The sequence below is a fragment of the Watersipora subatra genome, chromosome 9, assembly GCF_963576615.1.
Source record: "Watersipora subatra chromosome 9, tzWatSuba1.1, whole genome shotgun sequence".
In the NCBI taxonomy this organism is placed as follows: domain Eukaryota; kingdom Metazoa; phylum Bryozoa; class Gymnolaemata; order Cheilostomatida; family Watersiporidae; genus Watersipora; species Watersipora subatra.
The window spans coordinates 57,006,909-57,023,249 of record NC_088716.1 but is presented as its reverse complement, the minus strand read 5'-3'; positions in this window follow the sequence as shown (position 1 = coordinate 57,023,249).

Here is a 16,341-nt window from a genome sequence, read left to right as displayed (position 1 = left end):
ACTAGCTTAGACTAACTAGCTAGACCACTTGGCAATGGCCTGCTATTTGCTGGAGAGTTGCCTGCAAGCGAGTGGTAGGCAAATCTCATCACTTCTCATTGTTTATAAAGTAATTTTTACACAGCTAGCATTTTTACACAGAGAGGCACAGCTAGTATTATATATTTCTCAAAGTATGTCTGTCATCATATCATGTCTGTATGCATTCCGAGTATAGAACTTAAATCTTGGAATAATGAATCAGGTCCGATGAAGATTTGACCTCGGACCCCACCGTTTGCCAGTCTGACACCCTACTCAATAGACCGCAGAGATTGATAGACTAGCTTGCCATATATGTCGCTATATTGGAGCAAAATACCCAACGGCTTTGCGTACGACACAGGGTCATAGCATAACGTCACGAGAAGCTGTTGGCTCACATTATTAATCGCACTCAAATTTTCCATTGGCAATGTGCCAGGCTAATAGCAAGCAACTCTCATTACTTCTTATTGTTTATAAGACAAAGCACTTTTCTCATGATATGTAGTTTGAAAGTTAGAATGGCACATGTTATATGTTAAATACAAACAAATTTTCTGTCTAAAGACTTTTGTATTACCCAGGCAACACCGGGCAGCACAGCTAGTATATATACATGTATATTTCTCAAAGTATGTCTGTCATTCCGGCTATAGCGCACGCTGATTATTTTACCAATGCGGCCACGCGTTACGACGCCCCTGTTAAGAAATATTTTTCGTAAGGTTCAATTACTATATCTGGGGTCGAGGCCAATTCTTCTTATGCAGAAAATTATATTATCTCGAGTAGGAATAAGCTCGGCATTATCTCTCCATTTGGTCTGACAAAAACAGTCCGATATCTCATTTTTACATTTGTATCAGTATCGAGAGGTACCAGTATCATCGTATTCAAGGTTTTGATGGATAGGTTCTGCTGTAACAGTAATCTTTTTTATACACACTTCTATGTAACGAATTGTTATTAATAATTCAACATATTCAGGATTTTTATTTTGTTTTCTCACTTCGTATTTTTGTGTCATTACCAAATCATCTTCTATTATAATCGTTGCAAAACCGACTTAATTTAGCTATTACTTGCTAATTACTTCACATTTACATCTAAACCTTTTTATAGTTGTTTTATTTTTTTTAGATTTATTTGACCTGCACGAAACATTTTTCCTTATGATATGATGTTTAAAAGTTGTTTGACAAAGTTTGAAAACCTTTGCAGTTGTTTTTATTTTCTATCTTAATTTATTTCAATTACGCGAAACACATTTCTCATGATATGTAGTTTGAAAGTAAGAATGGGAAACATTGTAATATGTTAAAAACAAATCATTTTTCTGTCCAAAGACTTTTTATTACCCGGGCAACGCCGGGTGGTACAGCTAATAATCGTATATTTTTACACCCATATTATACCAATTATGCTGTGAACTATGTAAGCTTTAGGTATTTAAATGTGACTTTGCTACAGATTTACTGTGGCACTTGCTTAACATGCCAGAGTCTTGCTCACACCTGCGCAGCATGCCAGGCTATTACTTACATCTACATTACTTACATCATGCTTACTGGTTGTCATACTTTCACTTCCATTTTTGTATAACTTTGTATAGTTTGTAATTTAGAATGGCAAATGTTGTTATATGTATACGTAAGGGATAATGAACTAAAAGGCGTGTATGATATTTCCATATAGCTTGTGTAACGTGTTGAGACTATCATCTTAGTAAATTAGACTCGTTAAGTATTAATATGTGTAGTTCTTCTCAATATCCTAACAAATATGTTAACTATTTGATGTACTTGTAATGTGTAAGCTATTTGTCATACCTGCTTTATGTAGGCTATCTGTGATACTTACCACTTCCAAGCTGTATTTCATACTTACTACATGGATATCTAAACTATCTGTCATATTGTCATGCATAAGCTGTCTGCCATACTTGCCATATGTAAGCTATTTGTCATACCCACCATATATAAGTTATCTGCCATACTTACCATAAGTTAGCTATCTGTCATTCTTACCATATATAAGATAATTGCTATACTTATTCTATGTAAAATATCTGTCATACCTATCATATATAAGTCATCTGTCATACCTATCATATATAAGTCATCTGTCATACCTATCATATATAAGTCATCTGTCATACCTATCGTAAGAAAGCTAACAGTTTTAATTGCCATACAGTAAGCAAACTTCATACTTGCTATATGTAAGCTATCGGTAGCTATGCTGTTGCAGCCACTCTACATTAACACATATACATGTATGTATGATATCAAGAGCATGCAGTTTATCCTATTTGCTGACCATCACGGAGGCAAATCAAGTTTACACTACAGTAAACAGAGCACAATAAGCCATAATTTAATACGTGTATGTAGATGTCGCGCAGTTCAATGAAAGCAAGGATAAAAATGGAGACCGGCACGTGTGGACCTTCAGCCATGATTATGTGGTTGGAGACACGTACAATGTCACTATAGACTTTATCAATTGGGTCAGCTCCTTATCAATATACTTTGAGTTTCATGCTATGGAGGAGATATCGCCTCTAGAGTAAGTCATATTCTATATGAGTTCATATATATACATATATATATATATTTAATATATATTTATATTTATTAATATATATATATTTTATATATTTTTTTTTTTAATTTATATAGATATATATATATCTATATTTGAAACATTGTTACGAAGAAAGTAAACTTTTAGTATTTGCGCTACAGATTTGTTTCGTGCGAAGCACTCATCAGACACGGTTGTACTCTGCGCCTGATAGTACAACCGTATCTGATGAGTGCTTCGCACGAAACAAATTTGTAGCGCAAATACTAAAAATTTACTTTCTTCGTAATAATGTTTCAAATATTTCATACTCCACTAATTATCTTTTAGGTTTTTAGTGTAGAGTTCTCTTTTTATATGCTTTTGCACCTGCTTTTAGTTAATATATATTATATATATATATATATATATATATACAGTCAAACATGGATAACTCGAACTTCATGGGACCGAGCAAAAGTGTTCGAATTATCAGAGCGTTCAAGTTATCAGAGCACTGTCACAAGTCCATATATTTACTTATTTATTAGTAGATACATGTACATATACAAACTATAATATAAATCAAAAGCACAAATGGCTTGTTTCAAATTAAATGCTTCTAATGTAAAGTTTAAAACGTTTTTATGAAAAAGTATAGAGATTTTTCTATCACTTGAGATTGGTTTGTTGTTTGAGGTGATGTTATTGCCATGACGTTTTTCAGATTGACATTGGCAAAACTTGGTCGTTGTTGAAATGCTCAAAAGAAAAGACATTTTTTTCTTTTGGGGTTTTACCCACGATCAATTTTGCCGTTTTTTTCTTGAAGTTTATGCAAAGATTATCTTACTTTACCTGGGATTCGTTAAGAGCAACACTCCGAGGCAGTTCAATTAGAAGTTTTACGAGGTTTTACGGTACATTCTATATCACTCACGCTTTTTGAATGGATACTTATTGAATGTACACACGTATTCTGTGTTTAGGTCAAACGATGAATAGTTTTTGTAGCTAAGACAACGTATACGTTTAATTACAACAATTTTTAAGACGTTTTAAACATTCAACATTCCGACATTGATTCAACACGGAATCAACGTCGGAAAACTATTCATCACGGGCTAGCTGGGTCACGCACTCAAGGATTTTCGCCCCGCACATACAAAACAAAAACAACATGCGATTTTTGTTTTGTATGTGCGTGGCGAAAATCCTTGCGCGCGTGACCGGGCTAGCCCGTGCTATTCATCGTATAGCAGTATAAATCAAATTTCACCAAACCTTTAGAAACGTCATTGACAAAAATATTTTGCCGATGGTAGTAATAACGACGCTTATGAATTACGAAAAGATGAAGTTTACCTCTATGGCTTTGAATAAAATGATTTTCTAAAGCGATAACAACCGTTTCGGTAGCCGTTGGGCAAAAAAACAGTTCGAATTAACAGTGTTGATTTCGAGTTATCTATAGCAATTTATCATTACGTGGGAACGGACCAAAGAAACCGTTCGAATTAACCATGTGTTCGAGCTATCCGTGGACGAGTTATCCATGTTTGACTGTATATATATATATATATATATATATATATATATATATATATATATATATATATATATATATATATATATATATATATATATATATATATATGAACATATATATATGTCATATATATACATGACATATATATAATAGATAATATATATGATCAAATGTACTATGAGAGACAGATGTGTTCTTTTAAAATACACACTTTTTTGCGTAAATCATTAAGGTAAAGCCTTGCTTTCATAGGCTAGTCGTAAACTACTTGCCAGAGGAGCCAACTCCTCGAGGTGAAGAAGGAGAGATTGATGGAACACACATGATGCATGACTTTGTGTACTGTGAACTCCTGAAGCCATTGTACCCTGGCCAGTTTTGCTTTGATGCCCTGCGCATGCTTGTTGGTCGCTGGAATGACACAAGCTCGATGACAGCAGATTTTGACTCACATGAATTTACCTACGAGGAGAGCATTCCAACCAATTATGAGTGTGAGTTGGCATTTAGAAACAATGTTCAATTCTACCTACAGCATGTTCAGTACAGGCTACATTTAGGTTCAATGTTTATATCTACCTACGACATGTTCAGTACAGGCTACATTTAGGGGCAACGTTTATATCTACCTACGGCATGTTCAGTACAGGCTACATTTAGGGGCAACATTTATATCTACCTACAACATGTTCACTATAGGCTACATTTAGGGGCAACGTTTATATCTACCTACAGCGTTTTCAGTACAGGCAACATTTAGGGGCAGCGTTTATATCTACCTACAGCATGTTCAGTACAGGCTACAAATAATGTAGTATGACACTGAACATACATGCAGACTCGTTTTCTCTAGCAAGTTGTTCTTAACTGTCCACATAAAACAAATGACTGCGATGAATTAAACACACTAATCACTAATTATTCCAGTCAAAAAGGTTGTCAATTTTTTCCTACAAAATCTACCATGAGTTCTAATGTGTGAGTCGAAAATTTGACACCAAGTTTTAAAATAAAAATCCATCTTCGACTTACACTGCAGTGACATGCAAGTTGCAGTGATAAGTGTAAGTAATGACACAAATTACTAGTGAGGTACAAATATGTAAAATTCAAATTTCAAAAGCCATCGCAAATCAAAATTATATATAAGGATTTATTTATATATATTTTATATATTTCTAGTTTATATAATAGTAAAATGCTAGTAATCCTACTCAAAATGAGATGGATCAAACGCAAATCCCATTTTTCATCAACCAAATTGTCATCGCTAGGATTCTCTTCTAGAATGTTTTTTTTTGAATTTGATGCTTTTTTCGTTGTATCTGCCTACAATCCCACACTTCAGTAATCCATTTGATGCGTTCACTGTTTTCTAATATCGCCCAGTATCGTACATTCATCCTTTTTCTTGCACACGAATCACGATTTCTGACAGAAATCTGTCTTGCAGCCATGATTTTATGTTAAATCTGTATTATCCCTGGTGGCAGATTTGTTCTATTGGCGAGGCGGGCCAAACCATGGTGAATGGTCGCTCTGTTCCTCTGTGGTCATCACTAAAACTGTCTTCCCTCATTTTTTTGTTAATTTTTTGTACTGCTGACAGTACCCAAAACATGGGCATTTTTTGCTGATGGCATATTTGAATGCCATTTTCTTAGCTACGTATCGCCCTTCTTAGCTACGTATCGCCCTTCTTAGCTATGTATCGCCCGCCTTTGATACTGACTGAACTACTAGCGATTAAGCGCTTTGAGCCTGAGAAGGGGTCGACTTATTTGGCAAGTGCCAAAACCAGTATTTTAAAATTTAACTTATAGACTGCGACTTATACACCGCGTCGATTTGTACTCAGGAGTTAAAAACCTCCTTACGTATAAATACAGCTATCATTGCGAGTCAATTAAAAATAGTTGCTTTTCTTAAAGAAAAATTAACTTTTGAACCAAACCTGAAATATCCGAAACAACTCCTCCATGGTTGTAGTAAAAAATTGCAGTCAAAACTGGACAGACCCTAGTAACTATTTAATCAACCACAACTTGTCGTCTCCCATCGCGTTGCCAATTGCTAACAGTTCATGCGTTCTATGCATTTATTTTTCAAAATTGGCATTTAGTGTGTAGATTCTGCTACAGCGATCTTAGATTAAAGAGTCCGTATCACAGAAGACTTGATCTCGGGCCCTTCGGTTCACCAGTCCATCGCTTTACCGATTCAGCCACACAAGCTTGCAGTATTCATCAAGGGATATATGTTGCTACATATATGGGAGCAAATAGGCTACCACTCTCGTTACGCCATGAAAACGTTACTCCATGAATCGTTACTCGCGCATCACTCCACGTTACGCCATGAAAAGCGGTAGCTCCTATTAGTAAGCGTACTCAAATTATCCATTGGCAATTTGCCAGGCTAATAGCAAGTGACAGGCAACTCCCATTAGCTCTCATTGTTTATAAGCTGATTTATAATACCTGGGCAACGCCGGGGTGCACTGCTACTACTCCAATAGGCATGATGTTCATTACTGTGCAACAATCACATAGATAGTAAATGCAACCTAGCTGTGATGAAAGAATCAGTAGTTATTTGCGGGCTTCTCCGTATTTTGTTTGAGCTGACAAGTTCCTTTGAGAATAGGTTTTGTACCGTCACCACCCACAGTCAGCGTCTAATATGCAAGTGAGAACTATTGCTTCATAACTCTCTATACATGTAAATACCTTCATAAATATTATTCGTTATGTTTTAGTTTTGTTTATAATTTTCAACAAACAAATTTGGCCAACTTTTAATGGATTCTTGTTACCAACAGCAACTAGACGGCCAGCATGTGGCCATAGTCAAAATTCAATTTTGAACAAACCACCTGTTTCAATAACTTATATCTACTCGAATAGCACATACCTTGGACCGTAGATAACGCATACCGCACATATGTAGTGGTATGTGTTATCTATGGTCCACTGTCTCACCAGTCATGACATCTGTACACTAGGTAAGGACAACGAGCTTCATCTCATCTTATCCGCTTGATTGGTCTTTTTAGAATTTACTCTTCTAATTTCAGTAAATCCACCGGTTAACTACGAGCATTTCCTCGATGCACTCAATGGTTTGATTGTCTTGACAACGGAACAGCTGAGGATTCTCCAAAAACACGCAGGCAGCATTCGTGGGGCATTACTTGGAGATGAAAGAGTTGCATTCGACAGATTTTTGCTGTAGGTGTTAGTGAGAGGACTGTTCAACGAGAGCTGTTAAGCTGTTAGGTGTTCAACATTTTACCTTTAAATCAGCATCTAACTCTAGGGGTAGCTGAAGCTATTAGTTTTAGTTGTTGATCATATTGAGTGAGTACTTTACACTCAAGACATCTTTGGGATATACAAAAAGACTTAAAAAAGCAATAAAAACATTTAGCAACTCTATTGACAGCTCTATTGAAGGTTGTGGTTTAATTGCTCAAACGCAATAAAACTCTTTGAGCTCATGTTCTTTGAAACTTAAGTGAAAATAAAACTCAAGTTCTTTGAAATCTAAGCTAAAGTTAAACTCTTTAAACTCAAGCAACTTCTTACAAAACAGAGACTTTTGTGAAACTTGTTGCTCTGGTAAATACACTTTCACAAAATCAACACCAAATACCGTCGATAATATAATAAATAAAAAGTCGACTTTTCCATTGTTGGACAAAGTCGACTTTTCCATTGTTGGACAGTCCTCAACATTGTTCTTTCAATATATCCTGTCTTTCGCCTCTCTTTCCCAGGTTGTCTTTTTTCAAAACTGGTCGATTTCATCTTTTCATCTTTGGTCTGGCCTTTCTCTTGTTTTGTTCTTCTTTCATATTTTGGTGTCCAATCTGCGTTCCAGATGTTCCATCTGTGAGAGTTTCTGATCGCACCAGTTCATTTGTTTTTCTATCCTCATATGTTATGCCTAACATGACTCTTCCCATTATTTTTTTGGCTATCTGCAGCTTTTTTTCACGTTACTCGGTAGAGTCTATGTTTTTGCTCTATGGATTATTACTCGTAGAATACATATATTAAATGTTGTTCTCTTTGGGTGCATTAATACGTTACACTTGTGTTATCTTACTGCTTTTTTCCTATCTCACTCTTACTGTTATTTCACTCTTACTGTTATCTCACTCTTACTGTTATTTCACTCTTACTGTTATCTCACTCTTACTGTTATTTCACTCTTACTGTTATCTCACTCTTACTGTTATTTCACTCTTACTGTTATCTCACTCTTACTGTTATCTCACTCTTACTGTTATTTCACTCTTACTGTTATCTCACTCTTACTGTTATCTCACTCTTACTGTTATCTCACTCTTACTGTTATCTCACTCTTACTGTTATTTCACTCTTACTGTTATTTCACTCTTACTGTTATTTCACTCTTACTGTTATCTCACTCTTACTGTTATTTCACTCTTACTGTTATCTCACTCTTACTGTTATCTCACTCTTACTGTTATCTCACTCTTACTGTTATTTCACTCTTACTGTTATTTCACTCTTACTGTTATCTCACTCTTACTGTTATCTCACTCTTACTGTTATCTCACTCTTACTGTTATCTCACTCTTACTGTTATTTCACTCTTACTGTTATTTCACTCTTACTGTTATTTCACTCTTACTGTTATCTCACTCTTACTGTTATTTCACTCTTACTGTTATTTCACTCTTACTGTTATCTCACTCTTACTGTTATCTCACTCTTACTGTTATCTCACTCTTACTGTTATCTCACTCTTACTGTTATCTCACTCTTACTGTTATCTCACTCTTACTGTTATCTCACTCTTACTGTTATTTCACTCTTACTGTTATCTCACTCTTACTGTTATCTCACTCTTACTGTTATTTCACTCTTACTGTTATCTCACTCTTACTGTTATCTCACTCTTACTGTTATTTCACTCTTGCTGTTATTTCACTCTTACTGTTATCTCACTCTTACTGTTATTTCACTCTTACTGTTATCTCACTCTTACTGTTATTTCACTCTTACTGTTATTTCACTCTTACTGTTATTTCACTCTTACTGTTATTTCACTCTTACTGTTATTTCACTCTTACTGTTATTTCACTCTTACTGTTATCTCACTCTTACTGTTATTTCACTCTTACTGTTATCTCACTCTTACTGTTATTTCACTCTTACTGTTATCTCACTCTTACTGTTATTTCACTCTTACTGTTATTTCACTCTTACTGTTATTTCACTCTTACTGTTATTTCACTTTTACTGTTATTTCACTCTTACTGTTATTTCACTCTTACTGTTATTTCACTCTTACTGTTATTTCACTCTTACTGTTATTTCACTCTTACTGTTATTTCACTCTTACTGTTATTTCAATATGCTTTGTTAAAGCACTCTTTCTGTTAATTTTCTTGGATTTCTCCTGTTGGTTTTATGTTCAGTATTTTATTAATATTGTGTTTAGATGTCTCGCTTTACCTAGGGCGTTGTATTGTCATTTAAATAGCACATTCATCATGTGATATTTATTTTATATGCACTTTTATGCGTGGTAATATAATGTACATACTAAAACAACACATGCGGAAATTACAGTACATTCTGTATAGTAATGCTGTAAATGACATTATTCTTAAACAGATTTGACAAAAAGCAAAAAAGGATTTATCACCGATTCATCTAAAATTGAGAACAACTAAGACATAGATTTGTCATGTAAAAATCCTTCAAACTTCAATTTTATAAATATTTTTCAAGTCTAGTTCGTTCATTAGATATTTTTTGTTAAACTTTTTAGAAAACCTTTTACGAAGATTTCTTAAAGGTTGCATAAAAATAAGCTAAAAACTCAACATTTATCTAATTTCATAGAAATTTAATCAGTTTGTTAATCTTATCCAGGAACATGCGTGTCAATCCGCCTCTGACGGTAGCCGAAGCTGAGGATTTAATACCATCCGATATTGTGAATGAAATCAAGTTGCATGACTGGAAGGTGAGGCAGATGTGGGCGCACAATCGGGAAACCATTGAGGAAGTCGCCAAGCCTGGACACATCCTTGCAGGAGACAGCAAATTCAGCTACCCCCTCGAATATACTGCAAGTTTTTTGTAACAGTATTTTGCATGACTGTCTCCTTGGTCATTTTTTTCTATAATCATTGTTCCATTACTATATTTTAATCATTAGGCAGTCACACACAGTTCACTCAACAGTACCATTCGACAGTACCAGTCGACAGTACCAGTCGACAGTACCAGTTGACAGTACCAGCATGAGTCATTGATGCTTTTCTCCAACTTGGCAATATCACTGATTTATCTGTTCTTGCACATTTTTTTACATCTTTAATTTATTGAGTTTGTACTTTCTTGCACAGGTACAAACTTTTGCGCAAGTACATGCTTTTGGATTTTATATGGCTAATAATTGTTATTGAGAAATACAGCTGGCATCTTTTTCCTGTTTCACTTGAGTAGCTGAATTTGTGCGCTCAGAAAAATGGTATTTTGCATCGAACAATCTCAAGATATGTAATATGTGAATTTGTATATACGTGAATATGTGTATATAATTAAAAAACTACTACTGTTACGGCCACTATTACTACAGTTATTACTACTACTACTACTATTCCTACTGCTACTACTACTACTGCTGCTACTACTACTGCTACTACTACTACTATTACTACTGCTACTACTACTAATACTACTACTACTACTGCTACTACTACTACTACTACTACCACTAATAATACTACTACTGCTACTGCTGCTACTGCTGCTACTACTACTACTGCTACTACTACTGCTACTACTACTGCTACTACTACTGCTACTACTACTACTACTACTACTACTACTACTACTGCCATTGCTGTGAATTTGACCATACGCTCTTTCAATTTTATTCCAAATATTTATTTTGCTTCCAGGTTGAATTTCATTTGGAATTTGCAAGGGGCACTCATTTGCACTTCCTGTGGGAATGGGGAGATGAGGAATCTGAGGTGACAGTCCTTCCATACGCTAACCATAGATACACGGATCCCGGTGAGTTCATCTTGCCATTAAAATATTTATTGATTGATTAAAACTATGAGCATGAAATCAACTGCTCATTGTTGTCACAGGTGTCTATAGCATGAAATCAACTGCTCATTGTTGTCACAGGTGTCTATAGCATGAAATCAACTGCTCATTGTTGTCACAGGTGTCTATAACATGAAAGTTACTGGTTTCAACTCCGTCAGTCAGGAAACAGAGAAACATGCAGTCAACATTCAGCGTTCTGTTGCTAACCTGACTATGGATGGCTTCACACAGGTGTCTAGAAACATGACTTGGTCGTACACAGTCTGCCTCGGAAGTCTAGGAACAGACGCTTGTTACATGGTATGCCAGTCTTTATCATTGTCTTATCCTTTAGTTTTATAGCTGAAATAAACTTGCTCTCCGTAGTCATCAATTTCATCTGTTACAGATCGACTTCAGGGATACGGGCACGGAAGAGTTTCCTGTTGGCAACCGATATGTTTTCCTTGGCAACAAGGATAGTGAGTGATATTTCACAATTTTTTTTATGTTTGCGAGTAGGTTTGTTTGTATGTATATTCCTGGTAATACAGAAACACAAATTACAGGCATAATTCATTGTAACTAAGGATGCACTTACACAAAGTTTGTGTAGATTTTATCAGAAAATGTCGGTATTTCTCTATCATTTGCATACAATTTTTGATGCTTGAGGGTATCTGACTGCCAGGATGTTTCAAGATTAACATCGACAAAACTTGACCATGGTTAACAGCTTCAGAAAAAATAACGTGGAACATGACGTCACTAACTGTCAGTGTCGCTATCGTTGATATTGGTTACTGGGTTCTATACATAGGTTCAACTATAGACGTCGTAATCGTACTTTTACTTGATCTGGGCGTTTAACCCCGATCAAGCTTTGTCGATTTTAATCTTAAAACATCCTGACAGTCAGATCACCTCAAACATCAAAAATAATCACAAATGATAAAAATACAGATACTTTCTGATAAAATCTACTAAAATTGGTGCAAGTTTACCTTTAAAGCAGTGTTTCATTTATTAAGATGTTTTTGTGAGTTTTTGAAAAGTTAAAAACGTTATATATAAGTTTTGTTCAAACACTTACAAAGCAGATTTTCTGAGAATAATTAGTCGAACATAATATTGTTATTGTGTAACTATAATCCTCGTTGACAATTTTTAGCCTGTATCGACTACTTCAAGTTGGAGATGGCGGAAATACCTCTTAATTTCACTGCCTACACTATGAAGCACCTTGAAGACGAAAAGAAAAACAATGGTGAATTTTGTGTCGATCGAGTTTTCAAGTTTGGCACAAAGAGTACCCAGAGGTTGGCTTTGACGGGGATAAACCGTGTCTCAGTAGATGTTGTAAAACTGCATGTTGCTATCACGAAAGGACCATGCTTCAGTCCAGAAGTGAACGTGCACTCTACGAACCCGTGTGAACCGCTATGCCGAGACGGAGAGAAGGTCAGTCAGTTGAACTTCAATTCTTTCTGTCGCAAATTTCGTGCTGACAATAACAGCGGTGTAGCTCATAGCTCCTCTATCTACAGTCCTTGTGTTTTTTTGTGTGAGCACTCAACAAGTAAGACTGATTCTTATAGAAACAGCATGACATTACAGCCTTGGAGGTGTATTCCAGGGTAAAATTAAAATGTGAGAATTTCACCTGATACGCAGACCAATCTCATTTATCTATAGAACAAATATTTCACTAGGAAAAATTCGTATGTTTGTTGTATAGGAAGCTGACAAAGCTTATTCAGAAGGCTTCTAGAATAATCGTATCACTTCAGGTTCTTTCGTTGATGCTTTACGAAGTTTTCTTCTCATGGTTTTAGTTCAATTTTTTAGTGTAGTTAACAATGTTTAGAATTATTTCATCATCTTGTTTAGGTCTTCTACAAGTCTCAATATATCTCAATCTTGTCGGGCATCGGTCTCAACTGCACGACTACGAGGTTAGCAGATTACAAGTGGATCTTGTATTCAGTAGACGAGGATGGCTTTGAGGAGTGGGTAAGTGAATTTTGTTACTGTATAGGTTACACAAATGCACAGACTACCATAAAACTATTTGTAAAACTAACCAAGAAAGCGATGAAAAGGTGATCATATAAAAACGATCTACTAGACTAGATTACACAAATACACAGATGTCTAGTAGGCTTACATTGCATGCATATGATTCATTCTTCATCGTTTTTGTGGTTAGTTTTACAAAGTTATATGCAATTAAAATGGACCATTCATCATTGCTTTATCAGGTTACACCATTAGTCTTGACTGCTTTGAGTTGCGCGAGTGATTTGGCTGCCTCAAGTCGCGAGATGTGTCTTGGCTGCCTTAGATATCACCACGCAATTTGGATGCCTCAAGTTGCGACATATGTTACGATTTGCTTCAAGTTACGATTTGGATGCCCTAAGTTGCACACTAAACTAGTGGCATTATTTCTCCTTAGCTCCCCCTCGAAAATGTAACCTTCTTTTCCGCCTTCTATGACGTTCCTCTGGACATACTAGTGATTCCACCATTACTGCTCAATTATGGCAGATACAAGGTGACGCTGAATGTGACAATGGAAGACGAATATATCTGGGCAATGGACGCCATGTATTTCCGCATAGGTAAGCTTAGCGTCTCTCACCGCTAATTAGCATTTACTTCCTCACCTGTGGCTATTATAGAAGCGCTTACTTCAGTTTTTAAAACTTTTTAATGTTTTTAGTCATTGCAAGGCACTTTTTACTGGATTCCTAAAGAGTAAGAATTGCTCAAAAAATAGTTGACCGGCGTTAACAAATTTGTAAAATTTCTTAGATTTATCTGCTGTTGCCACGAGAGGACAACTTTTGCAGTACAAATGTATATTTCAAATGACTGCTCCTGTATAATGAATTTAAAAAAGGTTGACTTAGCTTCGGGGACAATTATTAGCATTTCAGCAGGTGATGATAATGTCAGCAGGTGATGACAATGTCAGCAGGTGATGACAATGTCAGCAGGTGATGACAATGTCAGCAGGTATGACTGTGACTCAGTGGCATGCTCTGAGTTTGGACAGTGGAAACCTCGTTCATATTTTTTCAGAGCTGAACTTTTTGATTAGCTCTCATTTGTCATGAAAAATTGTTTGCTTTTAGTGGTCTGCCAATCCGAAAGGACCTCTATGACTACTTAAGCAATGAGCGTAAATCAATTGTGTTACTCTCCTCTAACGCAATCGGAGTCGAATTTGCATTTCTGCAGTTTAACATCATTTGTAATCAACCAACCAAGTACTGCCGAAACATTTGTTTGCATGACTTTTCACGAAATATTACAAAAAAAATTCTTGTTGGAAGATGGTCGTAGCGCTTTAATTTGCTACGCAACGCACGGCTTTATCATATTAGATTGGCAGACTGATAAAGAAATGCCAGGCTGGAAAGAATTTAATGTAATGAAATTTTAACATAATTAATAAAGACTTTGCGAAGCAAAACTAATTCCCTCATGCTGTCTACTACATTTATTTGTTTTCTGTTCATTCTCCATAACTCCGTGTCAGCATAAAAACACATTGCATTAATATTGCAGAGCAAACCCCTCTCCATATTTCGGTCAATTCACCTTATAAGATGCTCTGGTTCAGATGGCAGTGGGATACAAATTGTACAATGGATGTAGAAAGCTTCACCTATGATCCAGACAATCCGGAAGACAGAGACGGTGATCCATCTTTTTCAGCTTCAGTTTTCGTCATTTCTCATTCTAGACTCTATACCAGACTAGCTACTACTTCGTTTACAGTTCAGCATGTCTAGTTATAGATTAGCATATCTAGTTGTAAATTAACATGTCTAATTATAGATTAGCGTGTCTAGTTTTAGATTAACATGCTTAGGTATAGATTAGCATGTTTAGTTTTAGATTAGCGTGTCTAGTTGTAGATTAGCTTTTACACATAATTCTAGATGAGCATGTGAGGTTATAGATGGAATTGTAGTTATAGCTAAGCATATGCAGAAGTTATAGATTAGCATTGGCAGCTATGGAGTAATATATGTGGCTGTAGATTAGCATATGTAGTTAGATATGAATTATTGTGCAACAAAGGCATACAAAACACAGCATAAAAATCCTACAAGCATTGTCACTTTAGACGATGTTCCATTGTAGCTAGAGGACTGTTCTTACTGAAACATTATTCTGTAACAACCTCAGTCTCTGTTCTTAGACTTTCATTCGGTTAATTTTTATAGACTTTTCATTCACGTGGCTTTGTCGGAGAGTTTGTGAAGAGTATCCAGAATATGATGAGGATTGGACAATAGTGAGAAACATGACCAGTGCATGTAACGAAACACACGTATTGTCTTCTGAAGTCGAAGATCATGGCTGCTTTTTTGAGGATGGCTACCTTCAATCAGGTACATGATTAAATATATGATAATGATTTAAATGATATTAAATGATAATGTAAATGAGCAAAGTTATTTAGAAATGTTTTAGCAATTTTAAATAACTTTAAATGTATGAAAATTTAATTAATTAATTAAATTTAAGTAATAAATAAAAACACATTGTATTAAGAAAAAACAATCATTAGTCGGTTTGAAATAGTAAAGCAAAAGCAACTCAAAGTAAAATGTACACACTTCGCAGAAATGCACACACTCCACAATTATAGTTATATGTATACATGTGTGCATCATTTTGTTCCTGTTCATTGTTATATGTATACGTGTGTGCGTCATGTTGTTTCTGTTTATTGATATATATATACGTGTGTGCGTCATGTTGTTTCTGTTCATAGTTATATGTATATGTGTGTGTGTGTGTGCATCATGTTGCTTCTGTTCATAGTTATATGTATATGTGTGTGTTTGCGTCATGTTGTTTCTGTTTAATGCTATATGTATACGTGTGTGCATCATTTTGTGTCTGTTCATAGTTATACGTATATGTGTGTGTTTGCGTCATGTTGTTTCTGTTTATTGTTATATGTATACGTGTGTGCGTCATGTTGTTTCTGTTTATTGTTATATGTATATGTGTGTGCGTCATGTTGTTTCTGTTCATAGTTGTATGTATATATATGCGCCCTGAGCTTTTAAGTTAGTTTTGTTAATGCAA